We start from the raw sequence: 27551 nt of genomic DNA, 5'->3' as shown, positions 1-27551 counted from the left end.
AGGCATTTCTTTGCAGATCAGAACCTCTCACTATCTCAGTGGCTCAGAGGCAAAACTGTAATCAGCATCCTTGAGTTCCTTTGTTTACTTTTCCTGACCACATAGTTGTTTTTCCTCTTGGAAACTCTCTATGCATTGAAGAGTCTCTGACAACGCAGACATACCATTTGATTTTGAGTGAATTCCTTATATTCATCCGCAATCATCTGCATTCACAAAGGGGTTACTGAGCCACCTCAGTGCAGGAAAGGATGGCTTGTGATGCAGCCAGACAATGTTAGAAGCGAGCAAATGCAGCATAAGGAATAACTTACTCTTTGACACAAAAAGCCCTGTGCTGCAAAGCTCCTAATCTTATTTTTCAGTGAAAGGGAATCCCTCACGAGTTTCATGGAAAAACAAATCTATGAATGCACCAAAAAAGAGGGTGGGGTGAAGGGCATGTTGTCTGGTTTTGTGTTGTTTTGGGAGGTATTGTTTAGTTGTTTGTTTTTGTAAAGGTGCACAAGCTATTTCATTAGGGTTTGTTTTAAACAATATTTTACTAGATAGTTGACTGATGCAAAAACACTGCACCAGCTGCAGATGCATCTTCTTTTCTTTCCAGTACCAACTTCTTGTGTGATTAAGGGCAAGTGGTGGTGGAGTTAAGAGTGTATGAGAACTTGGAGACACCTTATGACACTTCAGACACGTCCTGCTAGTGGATTCGGTCAAAGGCGAGAAGAGAATTTCAGGGGAACTAGTTGCTCCTCACCTTCCTATTAAGTGTTTCTGCTGCTCTAGATGTCCCATTACAAGGCAATTAACTAAAATAAGCCTTGGATAATGTTATAAAACTTGTTCAAATTACTTAAGGGAGTATTCCTTAACACGAGGGGTTATCAAAGCCATACTGAATTTCATAGTCCATCTCATTTCTGAATTCAGACTTCAACGTGGTTACACATTTAAAATGCAATTTAAATAAACATTAAGGATTACAAAATCCCACAGCATCCACTTAGCTCATTTAGCGCCCCCCCTTCAGGCTTATCCATCAGCAGTGACAGACAAGATGTTTCGTAGGTTCTATAGCAACTGCAGGGTTTTTTTCCCAGTACTTCTTCTGTTTATCACGTATTTTCATTTCAAATGAGGGAAATTTGAGGCCAAAAATGTCTCAAGTCATTTCTCCTGTATTGTAGCACTTGGTTCTGCTCCTCAAGCAGTATCAGAGGGCCCCGTAGTTATCTTAATTCCTGGCTATCTACTGAATAGTTGTGGAAGTCTGGAATTTTTGTACATTCTTTGGATTACAGCCCATACTAGATCCATTTGTTTCTGATAAGGAGCACATGTTTATATCTAGAAGAAAAATGTTCTGTGATGGAAAGAGCAACGTTTGCTTTTATCACTTAGTCTGACTGCTTTTCTGTACTGCAGAAAGAAATAAATGCTTGCAGCTAGAGGAGAATAAATTAAGAGAGGAAAAGAAATTTGGATGCAAAGAACAGCCCTTAAAGTAACCAGAAAGAAAATAACACTTCGTGCAGCAGATCCAAATGGGGGTGTGAGATACGCAAAACTAGAGGCAGGGTGACACAACACAAAGTTTAATAAAGGATCATGTTTCAGCATAGCTGCAAAGATTAAGAGTGAAGAAACAAGAAAGTCTTTACCAAAAACTATCCCCTGATATGCATCCAATCATGCACATAAACATGCTTTTAATTTGTAACACTATAGCATTTCAAATGTTTCATGAGTTGCAAAATTTAACAAGAGCTATGTTGCTTTAGGCTAAATCTGTTGTGTTTTTGCCTAAATTACTGAGCCAAACACAATGTGTGGAGTTTCAACTCAATGCAGCATTCATGTGTTAACATTTTCCCTGGCTAATGTTTTCTTATGTATGGACTCACTATCAGTGGGAAGTGATTAAACAAATCAATTATTTGTTGACTACATTTGACTGTTTGTCTTCAACTTTCAGGAACTATGTGAAGTCTGACGCAACTCCCTCCCTGTAAAATATAATCTCAGCTGCTTCTGCATGCACACCTCTCCTGTGTGGCTGAACCAAATGAGAGTGAATGCCAAACTGCTGTCTTCTTGTATGGACTTGCCTATTGGTGTCTCAAAACCATTTAATACTTTGGATAGAGGTACCACAATATGTTTGGGTTTTATTCAACAGCTGTAACAAGCTTTGCAACAGAAAATTACACCATGTGAAAGTTTTAGGCATATGTGGGACAGTATCTTCACAGATCAAAGTATTTGAGCCAATACGGGTCAGTCACACTGTTGTTCATTAATGCTTCTTTCAGCAGTTTCAGAAATATATTCTTTTAGTCTACAAAAAAGTGAGGACAAAACAACTAGAAATTGCTAGTGGAAAATAAATCTAAGTCCCTTTCTCTACATTTTGTCACACAGTAGGACATGAAACATACAAGAGGGAGTTCAGATATGTCCAGTTTTATAGCTGATATTTTATATTAATGACTATTAGCAGGCTATTGATATGAGCTTCAGCTCTTACACAAGATACAGCTAAAAGCAACTATTCTTGGTTAGGCACTCAGTTAGAGGAGAAGCCTGCCTGGAAACCCAAACAGTTCTAGAAATAAATGCTGGTAAAGCAGTATTCTTAACTGATAGGTATAAATATAGTAACCCAGTACTCTTCCAGAGAGCACAGAGCAAGCTGGGGACCATAAAATTGCAGTCCAGCGTCACTGCCAGAAAGCCCAGGGAATTGCTCTCATGTTGTCATGTTGGTAACTCTGACTCCATAGCCTATTTTAAAACATTGTCTGAATATTATTGTAACAGTAGCATTGCTATTAAGGCCACAGCAATGGAATTTACTGGCAGGGGAAAGAAAAAAAAAGCTAAAAACATTAAGACAACATAAGGCCAGATTCCAATTGGCACTATACTGTACATGTGCATTAACCCCAGTGACTTCAGAGTAATTACACAAGGCTGCCAAAATTAGCATCTTGCCCATAGCACTGAGCAAATTAGAAATGCATAGACACAGATGAAAGAAGAGACAGGAATGGAGAGTAGCAAGACACTGCCCCCATAAAGGTTCTCCTGTGTTGCTGACAAGCAAAAGGAATTTGGGAGAAAAAGCCATTCTATCCCAGCCATTCCCTTGGAATCTGAGCAGGAGGGTGCCGGGGTGGAAAGTACCTTTTGACAAAAGAACGGAGTGTAGCGGAGAGCTCAGGAAACCTTTCAAAAGGAGAGACAGTGAGTTTGCCTGCCAGGCAGGTTTTTGCAAGATCTCATCGTTCTATTTATAACACCACATGCCATGTTACATTACATCACACCACAGGAGATGCACACCACATGCAACAAAACGCATTAGAAACACTGTGGGTTCTCTCTGGAATAAATGCTCACAACTCGCAGTAGCTGCTTAGAGGTAAGTTTTCCAGCAAGGATACAAAATTCCTTGGCAAAAATTTGTAAGCTACAGAGTTTACTTTCACATTCTGCCAGGTCAGCATCTGAAAACTCACAGCATTTATCAACATCCCTCTTTTCCATCCCCAATTTGTTCATTTGTTCAGGGTTTACTCTTGTCTCTTCCTCTGAAGACAGACTGGAGTGTAATCTTTCTAACATTTAAGCGTGTTTTATCCCTCTGTCTACCCAGGAGCTCATTCAGGCATCCTGTTTCATGCCAGTAAAGCAGTCACAGGTAACTTTCCAGCAGGCCTGGGGTGTCACAGATGTTCTGGAACAATCTACAGGCTTCACTGTACTCACAATGGTGACCAGACATAGCTTCGGACACCCTGATCTAGTAAGGCCTCTTTTGAGCAGAGGGTTAGAGTGGACCTCTGGAGGTTCCTTCCAACCTGAATTATGATTCTCAATATATTCCCTAATGATGTAAGTACCATTTTCTACTAAAATCATGTGTGGGAGATTTGAGGGATTTTCTTGAGGCTGAGTTGTGGAGGGGTTGCTGTTAGATGGAGATTTGTTACTGAACCAGCCAGGAATTTCAAGGCTGGGAACAGGACCTGCAGTGGGAGAGAAGCAACTCCGAAATAACAAGGCCCCAACGTGGTGTAAATCAACGGACCTATCAGCAGTGACACTTGGGCGCATGAACAGCCCGTGAACATGGACAATATCCTATCAGCTAATGCATGCTTGGAGCGTGATCACGAAATAACTGCGTATATAAGGAGGCTTGTTTCTGTAATAAATGGCTTCACTTGAATTCATATTGAATTCTGTGGAGTCCATGAGTTTTCACCCTCGCAACCATGAATATAACAACCAAGTCTATCACCCATATTATTTAACATATTTGCTTTACTTTGACTTATTGGGGTTGGAGTTCTCTTAAAGTAGAGTAAGCAACAGTTGTTAAGATTGACAATTGTTTGCACTTCACAGGAGGACAACATCGCTAAAAGATGAGAACGAGTCCAAGGCCTCATTTCTGAAACCTGCAAATATCAATCGTAAAACAACAAGACCAGGAATTGTACAGAGGCAGGGGAACAGTTGCATAAAATCCATTCAGAAGCAGCTTTAGGAGCTTTGGATTGGTATAGAAGTGAGATAAGATCAGAAACAAGAACTGAAGTAAAGCTGTGCCATCTCCTTCTAAGGCTTGTCCACAGACAATGTTGCATTGGTATAAGTTATGTCTTTAGTGAAAAAGGGAGATAATCGTGTAGTTAAAAAAAATTGAAATCCTTCAGAGATTATGCACAAAAACCCTTATTAAATGTGTATAACCAAGTTTTGCAAAAAAGTATTATATGAGCACACTATTAATTGAAGTCTGCATCATAGCAAATGTGCACAGTATCACCGAAGAAAGATTGCATGGAACACTGTCAGTTGTTATTCCTCAAGTTCTGTATGCTTGACATTCTAAATTTGTTGGCATGTGTTTACTACAGTATTTTTGAAAGAAATATTATTTTCTGCAGTGTGTCAGAGTTTGTCCTGGAGCAAGGTCTCCATTTCACTTAAGAGGTGGAAAACGTGGAAGAATTAGAAGTTTTTGCATGAATTTAGAAAATGGGATAAGGATGACAATACTGTGACATAGAATCATACAATGTCCTGAGTTGGAAAGGACCCAAAAGGATCATTGAGTCCAACTCCTGTCCCTGCATATGACAACCCCACAGTTCACACCATGTGTCTGAGGGTGTTGTCCAGTCTCTTCTTGAACACTGTCAGTCTTGGGGCTGTGACACCTCCCCAGGGAGCCTGTTCCAGGGCTCCACCACCCTCTGGGTGAAGAACCTTTTCCTAATGTCCAACCTGAACCTCCCCTGGCACATCTTCCTGACATTCCCTGGGGTTCTGTCAGTGGTCACTAAACAGAGGAGTTCAATGCCTGCCACTCCCTCTCTTGTGAGGAAGCTGTAGATTATGATGAGGTCTTCCCTCAGTCTCCTCTTTTCCAGGCTGAGAAAACCCAGTGTCTTTAGCTGTTCCTCATACAGCTTCCCCTCCAAACCCCTCACCAACTTCATAGCCCTCTGCTGGACACTCTCTAGCAGCTTTATATCTTTTTATCCTGTGGCACCCAGATCTGCACACAGTGCTCCAGGTGAGGCCGCACCAGTGCAGAGTAGGACAACCACCTCCGTGCCCGGTTGGCCATGCTGTGCTGGATGCACCCAGGACACGGTTGCGCTCTTGGCTGCCAGGGCCACTGTTGGCTCATGTTCAACTTGCCATCAACCAGAAGCCCCAGATTCCTCTCCACAGAGCTGCTCTCCAGCATCTTGTCCCCCAGTCTGTATGTACAGCCAGGGTTGCTGTGTCCCAGGTGCAAAATCCAGCACTTGCCCTTGTTGAACCTCATGTGGTTGGTGATTGCCCAGTTCTCCAATTTGTCCAGATCCTTCTGCTTGACCTCTCTGCCCTTGAGTGTCGACAGCTCACCCCAATTTTGTGTCATTAACAAACTTAAAAAGCAATCCCTCAAGTCCTGAGTCTAAGTCATTTATAAATGACATTGAAGAGTGCTGGCCCTAAGATGGATCCCTATGGAACCCTGGTAGTGACTGGTCACCAGCCCAGCATAACCCCGTTTACTAGAACCCTGATGTGACAAAGAAAATTTTAATGAGAAGGGAGAAAAAGCAAGCAAGCCCAGAGTTATGCAAAGAAAAGCAAACAGACAGATTTTAGATACAGTTTGGAAAAAGCAGCAGTGAGATTTCACTCTGGCATTTTCAGAACATGTGGTATTATCTGTATTTACTTTGCTGAGTGAAGTAGCCAACCATCAGACTCAGATCTCAGTGCTTATTTAGTTAGCTGTCTGAGATAAGTGAAGTTTAGTGTGCACTGTTTGTTGATTCTAAGTGTAAATGGATCTCCTCTCTCCAGTTAATAGGATTATATATGCTGGGCAATTTGCAGTGTGTCAAATGCCACATTGAAATCTTTACTGAAGCAGTTGTTTAGTCTCCAGATTTTGAGTCGCAATCATAGATAGCTTTTGCTCAGGACTTGTATTATGGCAAAATAAATAATGTCTTAGGCTGCCAAGTAGAGCAAGTGAAAGTAGCTTTGTAATAGTTTGTTTAAAGTTTAAACCGTCTAAAGCAATACCTGCTTACATTGCATATTGCCAAAAATGTATCCTAAGAAAGTAAATGGTGTCCATGTGACAACACACAGGATCCCAACAGCTTTTGTGAGGAAATGCCCTGGCTTGGTGCCAGTTGCCTGGACCTTTCCATCTCATCAGGCTTCATACTATGAGTTCAGTGGAGCGGAAGAGCCCCAAGGAAGTGATGATCCATTGCTGGGTAAAGCATTAGACAATAGTGGAAATTCAGAAAAATGTATTGAGTCAAGACCGATACTTTTTCTTTCTTCTGTTCTCTATACCTTATGAGTATTTTGGAAGAAGACAGGAGGGATCCAGGGATGCTCTGAACCTAAGGCTGTGTGTCCCCAATGTTTGTACAGCAAATACTGCAGCAAGTTGATGCCACTGGAGGTGATATTCAGGACTTCAAACTATTGCCTGTGTTTGCACCCATATCGGTACCTGAACCTGACAAAACCAATTTGTAAAAAGTTTTAAAAGTCTATAACCTTCAAACAGACATGAAAGAGATTGCATAGGTTCCTGCTGCATTTTCAAATCTTCATTTCATGTTGCCTCACTAACAAGTGAATGAATGCAGATAAATGACATGAGTAGAACAACACACTAAATTCTCCTTCACCAACTTCACACAAAGCACACACTTGCCACCACCAGAACAGATGGAGAGCATGGAGCAATAAAAGAGCTGTTCACATCCAGACTTCTTATCCCTTGAGTTCTCTGTGCACTTCTCTCTGAAACAGGGTCCTGCAGACAAAGCACTGAGCATCCCTGACCTCCTTTCTACAGACTGACCCACTGTCACAGTAACTCACTGCTGCAATTTTTAAGCAGCTAATTAGACTGCTAGCAACAGGAGTGAGCCACTTCTTAGCTCGCAAAGCTAGGTTTCCTAGAGAACAGCAAAACACACATTTCACCTGTAAATGGTTGAGGGTGTCCTCAGTTTCAATGCTGGGAAAGGGAATTGTCGAGCAGAACATGCCACACTGGATACTGTTTTTCATTATTTTAAAAGCAAAAGCTAAATAGAGTTGGTTCTGTTTAATTTCTTCAGCATCAACATAAACTTACTTGCAGCAGGATGCCCTAAAAATTTGTTCATGTTCCTCTGTTCACATCCCCCTTATTCAGACACATCCTTCCACTGGGACTTATCTGGGGGTGAATGGAAGTTGGGGTGCTCCTAAAACACTGGATGAAAGCCCTATCTAGAAACCTCACTTTCAAACACAAGCAATTTAGCTTGCCAACCAGTATTTAAAAAAAAAAAAAAAAAAAGAGAAAAGTACCAACAGTGAAGATAAACAGAACAACATAGAATACCTGTTCCCCAAACTATAACATTATTTCACAGTCCTTAGTTAACTTCTAGATCTAGCAGTTTCATTTTTCCCCTCTCACAGCACACTGAACCCACAGTATTAGGTTGTTGGGTCTCACAGGGTAGTCATGCCCAGTGTAGATTGTCACCAGTACAGTGAAAGGAACCATTTTGGCCCCGCAGGCCATTGCTGGTTGCTGAGCAGCCCCTGCCCTGGCTCACAGCGTGGCCAGCAGTACAGCCCTCCTGCAGAAAGCATCCTGCCTCCCTGGCACAATTCCTGCATCAGGTGCCTCATGCAAGGACTCTGAAAAGCTGCCTTCAGCTAGGCAAGCCTAAAGAAACCTCCCACTTCACTCTCATGTCCAGGTATGATGAGAGATCAAGAATACTGTTGTTGCTGTGGTCAGCACTTTTGCCTGGGCTCTGTCCCCAAGGATGATGGGCAACATTAAAGTCTGCCAGCCTGAGAAGGAATGACAGTTCACAAGATGGTTGAACAACTGTGGAAAGCTTCTTACCATTGCCATGTCTCTTTCAGTGGGACTTATTGGCAGAAACCATTGAATTATTATTTGACTACTTCTCATATTTAAATGGGCCAAGACTTGCAGTTTTACCAGACACCTGTAAGTGACAATGAGTTGGGAATACACAAAAAAGAGAAAGGGCCAACATAGCCTTAACTTACATCTACAGGGTCCTAAAACGGAGATTAAAAACTTGCATTTGTCCACATTGTTCTTGCACAACAGAATCCTTTTAGCTCCTTAGCATTGACCACAAATTAATTTATGAAATATGTAACTGAACTTCTATGTTATTTTTAATTACTGCAATTAACGTGGCCATTTTAATGGCAATAACTCTTTGGAGAAAATGCTGAGTAAATAAGATTTTAAGTTCTTCTAGATATCACCCGTGGCTGGAGAAAGAATACAGTAAATTGTTTAATACATAATTGCTAATCAGTGAATAAGCCGTGACAAGGTAAGAGAGTTGTTGAAAGGTCTTTCTTCTAATCTGAGTTGTTGAAAGGTCTTTCTTCTAATCAAACCCAGCTACATCTTTGTCAGAGGCAATATTCTTTTCCCAGAAGCTCCTGCACCCATGTACATCATTTAATCCCGAATCTCCCTTTCAAGGCACTTCAATAACCTCTTGACAACTGTGGCTTCACCTCATGTGTGGCACAACCAGCAGAGAGCAGGCACTGGACATTCAGTGGGAACACCACCCGTGCCCAGGGGAGCTGCCGCAGAGCTTCCCCGGCTGCCGCAGCCACGTGTTTCACCTCCAGGCAGGGAGATGTGGCCACAGGCATGAAGCCAGTGAACTGCACGGAGCGGTGACTAACAGCAAGCTGAACTCCAGCTAGAAAATGTTTCGCATGACTAAGTACTACTTCAATAGGAAAATAAACCTTTATCCAGAACCACCCAAAACCACTTGTCCCTGGTATATTACGGCTCCCATTGCCAAACACAAGTGTTCTGCAGTACAAAGTGGGGAAGGAATATTGTCCCCCTTTTGGGACCCAGTCAAGTTACTTGACAAGGTCCCATTTGTCAGTGAAGTTGCATACACTGCCATCACCTGTCACATGTGCAAAGTAAACATACGTAAAGCCTGAGCTTTTTAATTTAAGCTGATATTTTTAACGTCTTGCAAGTGTGAAGTAAGAAGCTTGCACACACTTGGTTGACAGATGGTAACCTCAGGAAGCAGCAGTTCACCTGGATCTCTGAGCCAGCATTCAGGGAGCTACACAGAGACAAATCACAAGTCACATAGAAAATCTACAGGCAAGGAGAAAACCCAGCATCAGTTTCTAACATCTTCAGTCATTATTCCAACTATGTGGTTTCAGGTTTGAAGACACCTTTTAAACTATTACAACCCCAACAGTTTTTATTAAGTTCTTTATTACTCAGATGGGTTTATGTTGCACATTTTAGGGAAACACTGTTTCCAATTATTGTTCTTTCAGACAGCAACTGATGTTTTCATTTCCAACAATAGCTCTCAAGGTCCCTTAAAAGCAAAAGTATTTATTGGTAACTAAAGTTATAGTTGCCTGGTACTTTTTAAATAGTCTTTTATGATCCAAATATTCCATAAGCTTTTTCTTATTTGTCAAAACACAGCAACACAATTTAAACATCAGATATATTCCTAGAATTTTGGGAATTAAATCCTTTTTATTACTTTTACATTATTTAATTTCAGTGCATTCATTTTAGATTTAATTCTATTGTAAGCATAAGTGGTATGTGTTCGTTCCCTGCTTCAGATTGTGTTTAGGACTTGAAACAGTCTAGTCCCACAACTTCTGATAAAATATTTGCCATTTTATGACAAGTTCCACTCAAACCTCAATTTCTAAATTTTTAAAAATTTGATGCAAAAAAGTTCACAAACAAGGAAAAAAAAATCCTGCCCTGAAACACTGAAGTGAATGTAGATAGCATAGAAAGTATTCAGTATTGCACAATAAACCACACAGAGTAGGGTCAGGAACACAGATCGCACATACTGTAACCATGGGCACTTCTGTAAATGGACAGAAAGGATATATTGATTAGCAATCTGAGATGGACCATCTTTTGCTGGCTATCTAAAATGTTACAACCCATATATGTATAGATAACTTTCCACCCAGCAAACCTGCTTGGGCATTTTCACTGCTCCACCTCTTTCCCCTTTAAGTTTTAACCCAGGCCCCCCAGATATTCAGCCCAGTGATCTGCCATAGAAGAAATCCCAATTTGCACAAGAGGTAAATAGGCATTTAAGACAGTACACATCAAGTATTTTCAGAAGTGCTCACAACCACCCTGGGTATAATTCAACTATTAAAGTCACTAGTTAACCCCACACTGGCAGTTCTTCTGAGGTCCCTTCCAATCCCAAACATACTGTGATAGTGTGATACTGTGATATTTTCAGACCTGGAGCTCTTCAGGTGGGAATAGAGGTTGCCTAAGGGCCAGCAAAAAGGGATTCCTGGCTCCATTTAAATTACAATGTAGGTTTCTTTGCAAATGCAAAGATTACATCTAGTGTGCCACACACTGCAGTTTCCCCACTGTCACAATCCAGGCTGCAATTTCTGCAGGTGACAATATATGAGAGGAACAGCCAAAAAGCTACATGCTGCTCTGTTCCAGATAGATGTATTATCCCAAGTCTTTGGATCATTGCACCAAAGAGAGAAAGTTAGACAAAAAGATGGCTAAAGGCAAGGAGAGATTTATGAATATTGCAGCTTTCTTAAATATCACTGTAGTTCCTTCTAAGATGAGACTCTGGCACATGGGGAGCGAAGGAGCTCCCTCCAGATCCAGCCTGGGCCTGAAGCTCAGGGAGAGGAGCAGTTCCACCCACGTTCTAACCCATCAAGATTGCAAACACAGTGCTGGCTTTATGTGGACTGATCAAACATGGGACAGCCTGATCCCCTGTGGCACTGAAACAAACCATGTTCAGAGTGACACTCCGGTCACTCATTAATAGAACAGTTGTTTTGCTGTGAGATTACACAGAGGTGTTCAACCCAAACAAGCTCTAGTTAGAGCTTGCTTTTAATTAGGCTTACAGAGACTTTAGTGGCACAGTGGTTATGACTGCCAATGTTTTGTTCCACAATGAGATCTTAACAAATTTCTGAAACAAAGTTCCCTGATGAAGAAAGAAAATATTAGAAAAAAGCTTTGAAGAATTCCATAAGGAAGATTCAAAAAAGATTGACACCCTGAAAAAATCCTGTGTAAAAAAATTAACTGCAAGGTGAATAATAACTTTACTGTTTGCAGAAATTAAAGGTTGGATATGACTCTAGGGCTGTATTTAAGATGTTCAGACAGACAGTGCTGACAGCAAGGACATATAACTCAGATAAGATGGTTTCAGATGGGCCACCTAGACAACAGAGGAACAGACACAGCAACTGAAAAATCTGAAGACAAGTCATCATGGAACATCACAACCGAGACTATGACTTTGTTTCCAGTTCTCCTTGAGCAAGCTCCCTATACACACAGAGCCCAGGCAACAGCTACTCTAATGCAGCAACAAAGAAAGAAGACTCAAGTTTTGGCTGCCTGCACCATTTCTCAGTGTGGGAACTTGCAAAATAAAGGCAGCAGCTGTCTATGTGGAGGAGATCCACCGGGGGCTCTGCATGCTGCCACCACAGTGTCCACATGCAGATTTGAGCTGAAGTACAGTCACAGGCACCAGCACTGCACCTCCAGAGAACACATCTACCGCAGGTCCTGGGAGGACAACAGGCATTTCTATAGGTAGAGTCTATTTAATCTTTCCTAGTTGAATTCAGTGCTTACAGATAACCACTAATGCTTTGGTTCACAGCTAACATTTTTATTCTCTTCCTTCTTTCCCCTCCACATCCCCTTTCATGCTACTGAGAAGCCAACAAAGAGGTTGGAAGGAAAACATTCAATGACTTCAAGGCTATGACTCACGCAGAATTCACTCTATTATTTACACTAGGAAGGAATTAAAACATATTTACATTAAATCTTACAGCACACCTGCTCTGCTACACTGAAAGCTTCTTTAACTTTAGACAGATTCATGGTCTTCAATAATATAATATGGATTTCACCCTCCAACTCCCATTTCTTCCCAGCTCTGATGTCTGGCAATCAAACTCAAACCTCTATTGTAAACACTGCAAACTGGGTTAACAAACAAAAGTTAACAAATTTTTGCAAGGCAAATTTTTTTTTGAAACCCCATGAAACACTATGTATAACATGTACTAAGGTTTCATATTTATTTATTTAGGTTGGGTTGCTTTTTGTCTGTGCCTTTGGGCATGTTGTTTTGTTTAACTGGAAAGGTTTGTTTCATTCATTTTCTTGGTGGCAGGGTAATAAGGAGGAGGGAGGGAAGAGGGGAAGGAATGGAGAAATTAGAGCCCAAGGTTTTCTGCTGTGGAATCACGCAACAATACATAAAGCACTACACACACACAGCATTTAGAAGAACCTAGAGAAGTGAAACCACAATATTCTCCGATACTAAATCTTAAAGAAGATGGAGATAAACTCCTTTTTGTTCAGCACTAAGAACCAGTTTGTTCCAACAACAGCAAAAGATTGTTTCTAAAACCATTTATTTCCCATGTTTAACAAATACATCAGATCTGTGCTCCAACCCTCACTGTAGTATATGTAATACTTTTTAAGAAGGCAGGTCTGCCTGCATTTTAATAACTGCCCCTCCTATGTCCTCTAACATCAGGAACACAGAAGATGGGAGAGCCCTGTGCAGGGGGTGTCAGCATTCACACCCCACTTCAGGAGCCACAATGTATATAATACCTCGCTGGTTATGTATACCAACATGCGCTGGCATTGCCAAGCCACTGACTCCATTTCTGGCTTCCTGCAAGTTGATGATTTAATTTTTACCTTGCAGATTATCCTTAACCAGTGGGAAAAGTGCATCCTAAAATATCCCTGAGTAATCTTGTGATTAAATTTCCAGTTGTTCTTATTTGTAAAGTTTTCTTTGCTTTCACTGATCTTTCTTTACTCATTTCCATCTCCTTGGACACTCTTCACATTTTATTTTTAAACTCCAAGCATTTCTACTCCTCCATCAATTTCCATTATGTGTAGAATTTACACTTTTTTCCTGTCCAATTCAGATGCATAATGCATTAGCTTGGTTGGAAACTTCTGCAAGTTCTTCAAGACTGCACAATGTTTAAGATAAACTGATTTCCCACACTAGTCAGCTCAGTAAATTTAATGCCTCAAGCACCATAATAACATGGTTTTAAATAGACTACTGAAATATTAATCTTAGTGTTCATTATTCTCTTACTCTGCCTCTATTGTTTGACATCTCATGCCATCCAATGGCCTCTCTATGTTTCAATATCCTCTGGACATCATCACATCCATCGGATGACTCACATCGTGGGAGAGCTGTGTGTTTTAAGTCTTGCTGTGTTCCAAAGGAACACACTCTTTGTTCTTCACACAGAGCCAGTTTTCTTTGAAATACCTGACCTGCCTTTCAAAAATCTCCTCTTCAAGTTTAAGGATCTATTTATGTTAAAGTTTGTAACACCGTAGGTACCTTAGGCAATCAAACTCTAGCCTTATCTTTTCTCTTGGGGCGAGGTATTCCTCTAGTTGTTTTGCCAAGTCACAAAAAAGTAAATGAGCCCCTCAGCATTTCCCTTGCTGCAGGCAAGGCAGCAAACTGAAGTGAAAGACATTGTGAAATAGGATCACAAACATAAGTCGTAATAGTGGACAATGGCATTAGAAATTGAAGAAGATACTGTTTAAAGAGGGGGTCTGTTCAGGCAATCTTTTCTAAAAGTTTTATATTCTATCCCATTGGCATTCAGAATGAGCTTTGATTTTGTTATTATGATACACAACTATTCAATGTGTAGAATTTTGTTATGTATGTAGTATAAAAACATGTTTCTAACCATGGTTTTGTGTCATCCTCCCAATTTAGTCAAGCTGTTATCAACTGGCCATGAATATATTAAGAGTAGAAATGAGAAACCTTCAAACCACCCAAGGAGACAGGCTGTGGAACAAATTCACAATTGGGGAAGTGGGAGGAATAAAAAAATTGGTAGCTAACTTGAAAGCAAAGACACTTTTGCAAGAGAAATGGTAGTTGCCTCCAGCAGCAGGACCCCAGGTTTGGTGAGCAGAAAAGCCCTTCTGTTGCTGGTGGCCCTATTCCTACCTTCAGCAAGAATCTACTCAGTACAGCAGAGCCAGCAGATGCAGCACTGCATCCCTTTGGATAGACCACATACCTATTGCACTATGTACTGATTACAGACCTAAAGACTTTCCTGTGTCTTCCTCAAAAAGAATGTTCCACAGCTTAGCATCAGGAAACTCATCTTTTGTTCCTTAAGTTTTTAACTAGACCCCACACACAAAAACAACCCATCAGCCACAAACAACCCAAATGGTGCTTTGGAGAAAGCAGCTTGTAGGCCTAGGCGAGTTTTAGGCTTCACACTGCTGTTAATGAAGATAAAGACTTAACTCATGTGAACTGCTGGCAAGTGCCCTGTGGCTCACCAGTTTAGCATTCTACAATTCATCCAGCACAAACACTATGCCCTGCTGCAGGCATCATTTCCTGGGTATAAGCACACAGTAGTCATCTTAGTCTTCTCTGAAAGACCGAATCTCATCCAAGCTTAGTGTGCAAGACCTGACCTTAACCTGCAAGTTTTATCCTCAGAACAAATACGAGATTCAGGGCTCACTGCTTGGCTGTCTCACCAAACGTTTCTCCTTTGCAAGAACAGGCTGTTTGATGATTGTGAGTTGGAAAAACTCTAGGTAGTAAAAATGATCCTTAAGATTCTATCATGTCATGGTGAGACACATGAAAATACTTATTCTTTTCCCTGGAGTTTTTTGTCCTGTGTGGGAGGAACAAGATGAACACAGAGATGCATGAGGTAGAACATCACTTTTTCCTCAGTTACTTACACTCCACACTGCAGTCAGATACCTGGGAACAGAAAATAGAGATGCCAACCTAGTAAAAAAGTATCTTCTGAATTCAGTCACCCACCTCTGGATATGGCCAAGACATGCATGAACAATAAATGAATGAGCCAAATATATTCTCTTTGACTTTGTCTAAACAAAATGGAATAAAGTGACTGCACAGGATTATTTTGGTTGAAGTGATTGACATTCATATTTTCCTCAAAGCAATTTCATAACTCTGCATACAGGCTTCATAGCAACCAGCAGAAAAGTAGCAAAAGCACCAGGGAAGTTCCAGCTCTAAAGAATTTTATTCATAACTGATAACCTGAGGGAAAACATAAGGGGTCTTCGTATCATTTATAGAGTAGGCTCATGGGTGGAAGGAAAAAAAGAGTATAAGGACCTTACAAAAAAAAAAAAAAAAACAACACACAACAAACAAACAAAAAAACCAAACCTAAAGATAAAAAGATACATTTAACATTTCCAGCCACAAGCAGTCCAGTTCAGTTCTACTTTCAGTTTGCAATTACCTAAGACTTTATCTCATTTATATGGCAATAACCTGCCTCATGTCAACTCAATGAGCAGAGACTGCGGCTACACAGAGCCAGCTCCTCAAATGCTGTGGCTCCTGGAGCCTCCCGGAGCAGGTGGATGGACCTCACTGGGCTCAGAGCTCCAATTAGACCTGCCAATGAGCCAGGCCTAGCAGTGCTGTGAGGAATGTAACAAATCCTGGGAATTTTTTGTGGCTTCAAATTTAACTTAACTCTTTGTAGTATTGCTCACACTCAGCATGAAAACATTTTTAGAGATATTTGATTGCCCAGGGAAGAGGAGACTTACTGCAGCAGTTCAGAAAGAACTGTTCATCAATAAGAAGCAGTAAAATTTCATGGCAAGGTTAAGAAATTATTCCAGGATGATGACTATAGCTGCAAAGCTGTATTTTCAGTAAAATTCTAATTAAATATAGATAAAGTGGGAAAACAGGCCGAGACAGATCTAGACATTAATGAGAGATAAAGGCTTTGGTCTTTTGCAATTTCAGAGGTAATTACTAATGGGTGTCTTATCTCCTCACCAAAGCAGAGGATGCACACAAAGACTTCCAACCAACTCCACAGCTCTCAGATGTATTTAAAAAAAAAAAAAAAAAGGTTAGCCAGGTAGCAAACATCAAGACAGAACGACACAAAAAGGATCTGGAATACAAATCCCCTATACCAATAGCAAACCTTGCATCACACTCATTATTGAAAGTTCAGCTACTCTAACAAGCACTTTCTCAAAGAAATTAACAGTGATTTTGCCCATAACCCATTATCCATTTAGAGGCACAAGAAAACATTTCATTTCATCAAGTGATTTCCCACCATAAGCTAGAGAGTGAGGTGTGGCAATTGTATGTACCAGAACTCCAAATTCTGCACAGTGGGTTGTGTTTTAACAACCATAGTCATTAAACACATACTTCCAACCCCTTCAGGATGGAAAAGTGCAAGGGGGGTTTGCCTAGCATGGTCATCAAAGCATATCTTCAATGAAAACCAGCCAGGATATGGTGTACAGTGCATGCTTTCTAAAAGGGATCCATGCCTCTCACTAGAAGGAAGTGTATTTTGCAGGTAATTAAGGAACAATGAGAGAACTGATGTTATTTGTGTGGAGGGAAGGAAAAAAAAAGACAGAAAGGAATACCAGGGTTTGCTTTATTCCCCTATAATACTAGTACACATTGTGCTTTTGTCTTTCTCGGAAGAGACAGGCAGATTTCAGGAGGATCATGACTGTTCTCACTCCTTTGCCCCTTTGCAACGCAGAGGAAGGGGCAGCCTGCCTGGATCATGTTGCTGATGGAGCACTGGGAGCCAAGTGCTTTAGGAACACTGATTTAAAATGCTTTGAATTCAGAACAATGAGTTTTATATGGGATTTTACTTGTCATATTTAAATACAACACAGCAATTTGTATTGAAATATTATTGTATACATTGGCTTGCTTATGGTATAATGAAGGATTTAACATCAATATGTTTGAGGACTGCATTATTCGCTAACACAGAGGATGTTACACATGAATGCCTTAATCCGCACCACTTTACAATAAGCCCTGAGCCACACAGTCCAGAGAACGAGTCTTTACAATGTCACTTAGATTTTCTAACCATCAGCAAGGGTTGGGTTTGTATCACATCATCTCTGAAACCATCCCCTCAGCCATATGTGCTTCAGGTGCATATTAAGAAAGTGAAATTAAGGTTAGCAGTTCAGAGAAGCTCTGAAAGGGATCTAGAAGTTTTCCTGTAAATTCATCTCTGTCCACCATCCCAGCAATAACAAAACCCATCAATTTCCACCTGAACATAATCATAATAGCCAAAATCTTAGTCATATCAGACTCATGGAAGTGCCAGGTCATGGAGTGCTGTACTGGGACAGAGGGAAGTCAGTGTCAGGGCAGAGGGGATAGAAATACTTTCGTGAAGCACTGGTAAAAAGATGCTAGCCATCAAAAGATACTTTAGCTTTGGACAACCTGAAGTAGCCTTGGGAGAAATGTGTGAAGAGCAGACAACATAAACAAGACACTGTTTCCGTTAGCTGATACAAGCAGAGCTGAGTTTATAGGCACAGGTCAGAAGGCTCAGCTTTCAAACCTGAACACAAAGGATTCAGTCTCCTGCCCGCTCAGGAACCAGGGAAGGATTTTTGATACTACACACTTGCAATCTATGCCATCTTGTAAAAAGAAAAAACAACAAAACCAAAACACTAAAAATAAAACATAAGCAGGCATAAAACTACATATCAGTTCAGAACAACAGCATCAATAATGAATTTTCACTATTAATAAATCCTGCCTCCAGAGTTTTCCCAGAAGGTTGATAAATGTTTCATTGCCTTTCAGTCTGAGAAGTAATCCAAAAGAAGACTCTGAAAATCTTGAGGAAAGGTGGAGGAATAGTTTAAAGTTAAAGTTTTTTGAATGCTTTCAGCTATGAGGAAGTATTAGTGCAGTTTAGCTTTTATTGCATCAGGAGTGTAATAGCTGTGGAAGAGATTTAATGAGCAGGATGTACAATGTAATGCTATTAAATGTTTCTCAAGCATAACAGGGTAATATGCCAAAAACTCTACAACCACCACATTGTAGTCTTCAGCAGAAAGAGCATCGCCTCATTGAGATTTCCCCTCCTCCCAACATGGGTAAATTAGAACTCAAAATACAACGCGCACACCATGTTTGGGAAGCCTTGTACGATGGAAAAAGTCTCACTTCTGATTTCTCAAGCACAAAAAGAAAATCAAAAAAGGCCACAGACTCGGGGCAGAACAAAAAGTCAAGAAAAGCATCTTACAGTCTGGAAACTCAAAAAAGTGAGGGTAAGCCTCATTTGAGGTTGTAACGAAAGGCTGCGTCACTAAAGGCTTTAAAAGAATAAGTGAACACACACTAGTAAACATTTTAAATATGTATTCAAAGTCCTATTAGATTCTAATGCTCCTCTGATGATCAAAGTTGACTTTCCTCCTCCGTAAATAATTCAGTACCAAAGAATTTCTTGGCCTGGAAAAAAGCTGAACAATGGGCCAAGATTTTAGATAGTTGCTCTTTTCTGAGAGATTTTGGCCTCAATTTTGACTTTGTGAGGAGAGGTGTCTGCAAAAGATGAAGTCCTGCAAAAAAGTTGCAGTGTTTGTATTCAAAACTGCCATTTAGAATCAGCATTTTCTGACCTTTATCTGTTAGTGGAAGAAGAAACAGCTGATAGCATGAAAAGAGAACCCTGCAACATAATTTATATAAGATACAGCCACAGGAGAGCAATTTTCTTATTCAAGGACAAAGTACCATTTTGTTCTAGTTGTGGTCAGAGACACTCACCCTCTGATGCAGCACGTTGGTATTACATACTTGGGAGTGCAGATATTTAGGAACCTCATCTAGAGAACATGCCAGAATACAAAATACTATTTGGTGTTTGGGGGTGGTTTTTGTTTATTTAATGTTAGCACAGATGTGCACCTCTCTAAGTAATGAAGAGCAACCTGATTAGGAGTGAGACAAACACTAATAAAGTACTCCTGAAAAAAAAAGTGCAACTCAAGTTTACTCCCTCCTAGAAAAGAAAAAAAAAAAACAAACCACAACACATAAAAAACAAAACCAAGATTTTTAAACCAGAGACTATAAAGCAGGGTAAAAACTTTTCCAGGTTAATTCTTTTAACTCTGATGGGTCAGAACATGGTTTGTCCTAACACACCACTAGGCCTGATCCAAACCCCTAATAAGTGCAATACTGGACAAACACACGTACATGCAAAATATATTGTTTCTTTATATTAAAAAAATGCAGGAACTTAAGCCACACATGTTTTCAATATTGTTTTTGTCAGTTGATTATATAGATCAAGAAAAGACACCACTGAGTCCAAAGCAACAGTCACAAAGGAAAAACCTCTAGCTGCACCTGAGCCTTCCTTGTCAGGCAGCAAAATGCCAACCCAACTTTCTTTAAAAACAAAGCTATTCACAGGTATTTGCAATCTATTAGCACATCATACTTCAAAATTCTCAAGCCACCCTGAGAGGCATACTGTTTGTATAGATATACACAGGCCAAAAGAGAATTACTCCAACAGAAATGAGATGCACAGAGGTACGCTAAAAGAGAAGGAACCTTTACCAGTCAGTTTGGAACTACACTTCAAATCTTACCCAAAGGGAGGAAAAAAAAAATAATAATTCCCATACCTCTAAAGTTAGGAGGAAACAAGACACAAGGTATCTCAAAGCTTCACCTCATTCATGTTACATTTTCTTCAAGCTGAAGTGTGTTAAGGTCCACCTTGTTCCTAGCCAACTTCAGAAAACATGTATTTCTAAATAGCATTTTTTTCCTCAAATGACTTCTAAAAAAAAAAACCCATGCCAAACAAATAGAGATGTACCTTCGTATTAGTTCACAAAGAATTTGTCTCCTAAATCAGGAGAGCAAAACTACATAATATATACATAACTGACCTTCTTAATTTAAAGTTTTCTCCATGAGCAGTTTGCTTAGTTGCACAGACAAATCTTCATTGGTGACACCTTTTGACTGTGATCTTGGTACTAGAAACAAGGAGCAACACAAGGAGGAATAATACTCAGGTCTTAAAATTAAAACATATCAGTTCAAGAACTCAAAGTGCAAAAAACCAAAAAACTTTAGAAAAAAAGTTAATGAAAGGAGAAGTCACTATGAAGTATCTTCTAATAAAACAATTTTGCACGAGAGAAGACTGCATGCACTTACTCACAGCTGCTGCCTTTTGTAAATAGAAGCAACCATCAGTTAAATCACAGAAATATCAGCCATATCTAAACTCCCCATTTGACAACTTTTTCCCTAACATTTTCCTTTTACCCCAACTCCACATCACGTCTAGAGCAAGGTGGGCCATACTGCTCTCCCAGGAACAAGAGAAAATCTGGTTTGTTCCAGACCAGAACTACTATAGGTCGCCCCATTAACCACACTTAAATGCATCTCCTTTGTTTTTCCCTGCCAACACTGCACCGTTGCTCAGCTGAGGTAACTCAGGGCAGCTGCCTTGAGCCCTACAGAAGTGCAACGCTTTACATCAGCCAAAACTCCATCCTAGCTCCTCTTTAGCAGCAGCAACCTCCTTGCAAGTGCATGCCCTTGTGGCTGCCATGATGTCAGGAAGGCATGACGGGATCCACCTGGCGACGTGTTCCTGGGTCAGGCTAGTTTTGCGTCCACCAGGTGCTCTTCTTGTGATCAGCAGCCACAGGAGAGCAAAGAGCTTGAAGTGAGGACAGGAGCAGAGGGTCTGGAGAGCCAGTGAAGAGTGATGCAATCAGGGTGCTCCATGCCCAACCCACAAAGTGGTCTCAAGCATTTTCTTGCTTAACATGGTTATTTATTAGTAAAATACAGCTAACAATATCGAGAAACTCCATTTTGGTTTTTTTTGTTGTTGGTTTTTTTTTTTTCTTTTCATTGCCGTAGTGTCTGGTTTTGTATTTTACTCCTACAGGCTTTCAGGCTTTCCCCCAAGTACTGCTGACCTTTCAGCTGGACCTTCCTTGTATGTTGGGGGCTGGAGGACAGAGCGACAGTCTTGGGGTACCAAAAGTAAGTGTCTCTTTGTCCGATGTATTTTTATGAATGAACAGGCTCAGAAAGATTCCTGTATTCTTGAGGGAACAAGCATTTCTGAAAAATTTCTTGTTGGAACTTCATATACAATACACTCAAGAAATCCCATCTGGATATGGCACACAAGAACTTGCATCAAAAGAGAGGCATGGAGGGACTTAGGAGGTGATCAAAGGAGCATTTTTTCATGACAGAAGGCTAGAAAATTTGACTTGCATAGTAAAATACAGACTGAAAGAGGAGAGAACTGCAGTTTGTAAAGTCTCCAAGAACTAAGTACCAGGAGAGGAAAAGAGCTATTTAACTTAATGGAGATATTGACATAAAGATATTGGATGCAAACTTACAACAAACACATCCGTCCTGTAAAATAGATGAAGGATTCCAGTTATTAGGAGGATGAAGTTCAGGAACCCTCTTCCCGAAAGTCATCTTTTATAAAGAGGCAAATGAGGCACAAAAAATTAAGCCCTCTGTTCAGGATCATATATAAAGTTTGTGTCAGACATGGGAATCAGATACCGGAGGCTTAAATGCCAGGCCAGGTGCTTTAAAACAAAATCAATATTCTTACCAGTGAGGGTCAAACGTGTTGAAAAGATGTTTTCCTGAGCAAAATTTTACAATCCAATACAGGTCAAGTGACAAAACAAAACTAATACAAGGAAAAAAGATTAGATATTTATGATACCAATAATCTGTTAATAAATAATAAATAAATTGCTGGTGGCAAATCAGTGCCACTAATCTTCTGAGTGATTAGAGAAAGACTTTAATTTAAAGAAAATATTTGCATTTCTGACACAAGATATTACCTCAGTATGCTGCAGAATTAATCAAGATGCTTTTAGGCAGTCTCTTCCTTCTTTGCATGGCAGAGCAAATAGTTTATTGATACCTCAATGTAATCTGTTCTTCTGGTTTATTTGGGTTTTTTTTTCCTTTAAAATTTTATTGTTGGAATTATTAATACAGTTGTATCCTCAGGGATTAACATCCATGCTTGTAAAGTTCAATTATAAACAAACAAGTTTAGACACTTCTCTTTCTTCTGAACTCCTTTGGATTTGGGATTATTGCCTGACTGTAATTCACTTTTTTTTCGCTGACACAGCGTGTGTCAATCTGTTGACCTGGCTATTTTTGTTTCCTCAGCGTCAGAAGAAATCAATGAGGATTTCCACTCAGGGATTCCCAAGGGTGTTTCCCTTATTATCAATTTCATTGCCAGGCTTGGTAGATCTCAAGCCCTACACACTACTTGTTTCATCAGATCTCTCTAAATCCAAATTCCAGTACCAAAATTCCATGTTTGTTATTTCTTAGTTAATCCTCAGATGCTCCCTTTATGCAAAGAGAGAGACGTATTTGCTATTCAGGAGAGAATGTTTCTAAAAGTGGCATTTGTTTGGTTCCTCAGGTCCCCATTGCCTCTCCCCACCCCAGGAACAGGGACCATGTTCCTGCTATAAACATGTCACCATCTCCAGGAGGGAGACGGTGACACAGGGTCACACACTCTCCCCAGTGCTCCCTCGTGTTCACAAGGATGTGCATCGCCTGTCTTGGGGACCTGGATTCCCAAACAATATTAAAAATGCAGTCCCAACCTTCTTTTCCCCTCGGCCTTACATGAGGCAGAATCTTTCACATTTTGGGGTAGCCTTAACTTTGTAAAATGTCACCATTCTTAGCTTCTGATTCACACTCGAGTTAGAAAGTTACCTTTGGTAAGAGCAAGCGGCCCTGTGCTCTTATCTTGATCTCCCAAAACTGGAAACAGAGGGTTCAATTGATTTATCCAGTCATCAAAGTGCTGGACAGTATTTGAGAGAGCAGAGGGAGGACATGTGGGCAGCTTTTACAGAAAAGGTTGGTCCCTGATGGCCACAACAAGACTATTTACATTTTGAGCTTCTCTGAAGCCATTTCTGTCCCCTGGCAGCTCCTACCAGCAACAATTTCCAGCTTCCCCCAGAAGTTTGGTCTGAATGATGCCATCATACCACTTTTTCTGTTTTTTTCATACAATACCAACACCCTTCATTTTCCAGCAAAACTGAAGGACCAGCTTCTCACATTCAGTCAGTGGGGTTGGAATGGCAATTCCTCAACATGACACAAGCTGTTGAGTTCCTGTGTCTCCCTGAAAACATGTTTACAACGTCTCCCTCTCTCTGCTTGTCTATCAAAATGCTGCCATTCACACACAAATGCCCTGCCTCGGCACCTCGTGAACTCCAATGAATTAATAACCACGGCAGATTTGCAAAGATAAACACTTGAGAACACATGCATCAGTAAAATTTAAAGGCTTGGACTTTGAAGAGGAGACTTGTTAAGTGGTGTGAGCCATGGAAAGTTTCCAGCGTGATTTCCACGTCACTCACCTGCATCACTATAAACCTACATAGCTTGCATATGTTTCTGCCTAAACATCTTCAGAGAGCTGAAGCAAAAAGGATTTATGTATGTCTTGCATTAAGTTCTTAGGTGATTTGGGACATTTCTCCAATACAGCGATGCTGAACTTTGACTTTCCAAGGTAACACATGGAACTGTCAGAGCATCTTTGCATGCCACACAGCCTTGTCCCAGTGCAGGGCACAAGCTCCCAGGAACCGCTTAGGGCCTGCAGCCCAGGAGCTGCCCCAGCATCTTCCAGAGATGCAGACTGGACTGGGAGGTACAGGACTCGTGTGTGTATGTGATGACAGGAGGGACAACAGAAGCAGCTTGTGCCAGGCACTGAGACAAGGGGAGTCCCACACCCTCTGCTGGTCCCTGGGCCCTGCAAGCTATGAAGGCACCAACATGTTGTTCTCACAAGTACATTGTACAAGCATAAAGGAAAATTTTGCATCATTGCCTGCAAAACCTGATGTCACATTTGTGCAGTACACTTGTGCAGTACCACAGCGGCAGAGATCTGCTGTTCGGCTCGAACTGAGGATTAAACGCCGTGCTGGGAGGTGACACCAGGCGTGCCGAGCTGTCCTCTTCAAAGGGCTTGGGTTGTGTAAGTGAACCAAGGGAATTGCTAAACCACAGACAATGAAAACAACTTTAAATGAGAGATTAAATGAAAGTAAAAAAGTTGTCAAAATGTCAGGGTTAATGTTTCCATAAAACTAACCAGGAAACGAAGGTATGAGTGTAAACTTTAAACTTAATTAAAACTTTTAAAGTGTGAATACAAAACTAACTTCTAGTCTAGACAGTCAATAAATCTATCCTCCTTAATTAAATACTAGTCCTTTTGGTATTTCTGGTCAATGTTTGTCCTCATCCTTGTAGCTGTGTGCAACTTTGAAGCTCGGATTTCCGTTTGTCAGAATCAGAGGAGCCGTGTGGAGCAGGAGCACAGTCTCCCAAAGCTCCTGCACCCCTGGCTGCGCCAGCAGCTCTGCCCCCAGCCTGGCCACAGTTCTGGGATGGGCAGCAGCCTCTGAACACGTGCGCTGAGCCAGGGAGTGACAAATCTCTGCCCCCAGCCCTTAGCTGGATCATGATGGTTTTTGCAGAGGATCTCAGAGGTGGTTTCCTCCATCTGCAAAGTGCAACAGCTCTGCCCATGCTCTAGAGGCAGCCCAAAAGCATCTCCCTGTCTTACAGCAAGGTGGTGGCTCTGCTGTTTGGACAGCCAGAGACAGCAGAAGCAGAGTCTGCCGTGCCTCTGAGAAAACCTGGCCCTGTCAGGTCCCTGGCAGATTTTAAGAGATCAGTTTAAAGAGCTCTGGGATCTTCTTTTCTTGCATTTTATTGCTAGCAGGTATCATCATCAGTTAATCTGTAAATGGCCTGTAAATGTTCTACTTAGGCATTTTCCTGATCTTTCCGGCAGTTTTGTTCTTGAAATAAAATTGCTTTGTAACCGATTTTAAGAAAGGAAAGGAAAATGGTAAGAACTCCCCATGATCTCAAATTGTTTGGTTATTACTGGCTCAGTGCATACCATACTTTGACATACTATCGCTCCCGGTGAATGCTAGAAGGAATGTTTGTGTGCTTTGAAAACACACAGGGCAGTTGTTCTTCCTTCCTTCTTTCTTTCTATATGTTGCTCATACCTATTTGTCTGCACATGCAGATTTTGGGTAAATTGCCAAGAATTTCTTGCAACCACAACACTTTTTGCTTAGATATTCAAACTGTCCTAAACAGCCACTTTACTCTTCACCTTTCTAATTCTTGTCAAGTGTGTCATTGTCTTCCTCAAACAAAAATTCCAATTTTGTGACCAATAAGTACTATTTTTTTCCCCTTGCTGTTAAAATATGCTTTGTTCAGACATAGGGCTGCCTGTGCTGCCAGAGCTCTGTGGCTTTCCCCAGGGCAGGGTTTGGCCTTGCACTGTGCTAAAAAATGATGGAGTTAGGAAAAAGGCATGGGGGTAATCAATGTATTTATAACCAAGACTGAAATCACTGCCCTGCCATCTGCTCCACCTTATAGTCTTAAACTTGGGCTGATATTTTCCTTTATGCGGCTGACTCTGCCTCCTCGTGAACTCCACGTCTTGTACTAAAAAGTTCATCAATGTCGCCTGAGCATTGTGAATAACGGAACGCTAAACTAGTATTATGGCTCCCTAACAAAACAAGTATATGGGAATCTTATATCAGAGTCATTTTGTTAGGGAGCCATAATACTAGCTTAGCGTTCCGTTATTCACAGTGGTGAAACAATGTTGTTTTACATGGTTTGATCCACAGAGAGCGAATTGACACAACCAGCACTTCAGCTGCACTTGAGCAAATATGATTCTGGATATTCAATGAGAATAATTATAACCAGGAAGACTACAGCACTGAAAGTTTTCTTCAGGAAGGTCACTAACCAAACATATTAGATTGGAAGCCCATGTTTTTTCTATACAGAAGGGACAATCTGAAGTTTAATTTTATTTTTATATGACAAAACGAAAAAGTTAAAACCGTAGATAAAGCCAAGAGCATTTTGCAAATATTCTAACTAGAGAAAAGCATAAGCTAAGAGTCAGGATACTTCAAATGAATGTCAAGATGTTTCAACTTACATGCAGTTTTTAAGTTACCAAAGCTACCTCCATTAAAACAATGTAAAGATCTTACTTTCTTCCTTCAACACAAGCCATTAATTTTTTCCTCCAGTACATAAAATAATGGACTTAATGCAAGTAAATCCTCTCTGCATTTTCTCAGTTACTGGTGAAGAATCTCAGACAGGCAACAACGTGTGACAGAGCAGTAAAGAAAAATAATAATCTAACTCTACAGGAGATATGTGCTGGCATAGTAAATCAGCACTGGATGTTCCCAGAGCTACACCTGCACTCATGGCTTTCTTTTATCATACAGTGTTTTGTTAAATTGAAACCTGATGATGTTTTTTAATGAAGACCTTTGCTCAAAAAGATCTTTTTTTATCCCTTCTTTTTTTTTTTTTTCTTAAGAGATCAAGATATGCTTTTTCTCTCTCTGCTGGCAATTCTGTATCGTATAATTTGCTTGGATTCACAGACTTGAAAATTTTACCCCTGCCACTGAGATGTATTTCTGAAGAAAGGGATGCATAGGCTCAGAGGTATCTGGGAAGGTGACCTACTCCAGCCCCAGCACAATGGGTAAAAGGATAGAGCAGTCTCAGAAATACAGAAATAGCAATAGTTCATAGAAATTTCAGCCATAAGAAAAGAGGGGAGGAACCTGTATTTCGGTGACGGGCACCCAGAAAAACTGTTCCGCAAACACACAGCTTTGGGGAGGAGGCACCCTAAGGGGACGTGGTCACCTTTGGCATGGGGTCAGAGCTCACCCTAGGGAGGAGATCAGAGCTCTGATACAGATGATCGCCACCCCAAACCCCCACACCCCAGAAGGTCCTCAGCACCCAAGAGTGCTATTGTGATGGATGATCTATCACCATGTACAGCAC

The 27551-nt window shown here is 40.8% G+C and overlaps 1 protein-coding gene across 7 annotated transcripts in view; it reads right to left on the bottom strand.

Moving 5' to 3' along the window:
- Positions 1 to 27551, bottom strand: part of TUNAR (transmembrane neural differentiation associated intracellular calcium regulator) — a 165239-nt gene that overhangs the window by 119266 nt on the left and 18422 nt on the right. Inside the window, exon 1 of one of the 7 annotated variants that reach the window (XM_071809615.1) lies at positions 20492 to 20510. The exons of the other annotated variants lie outside the window; for them this stretch is intronic. The gene's annotated coding sequence lies outside the window, so the exon portion shown is untranslated. Of the gene's footprint in view, positions 1 to 20491; positions 20511 to 27551 lie in introns of those variants that run through there. 7 annotated transcript variants of the gene reach the window in all.

This window comes from Patagioenas fasciata, chromosome 5 (genome assembly GCF_037038585.1).
Source record: "Patagioenas fasciata isolate bPatFas1 chromosome 5, bPatFas1.hap1, whole genome shotgun sequence".
Taxonomy (NCBI): Eukaryota; Metazoa; Chordata; class Aves; order Columbiformes; family Columbidae; genus Patagioenas; species Patagioenas fasciata.
This window is presented reverse-complemented; position numbering and strand designations above follow the sequence as displayed.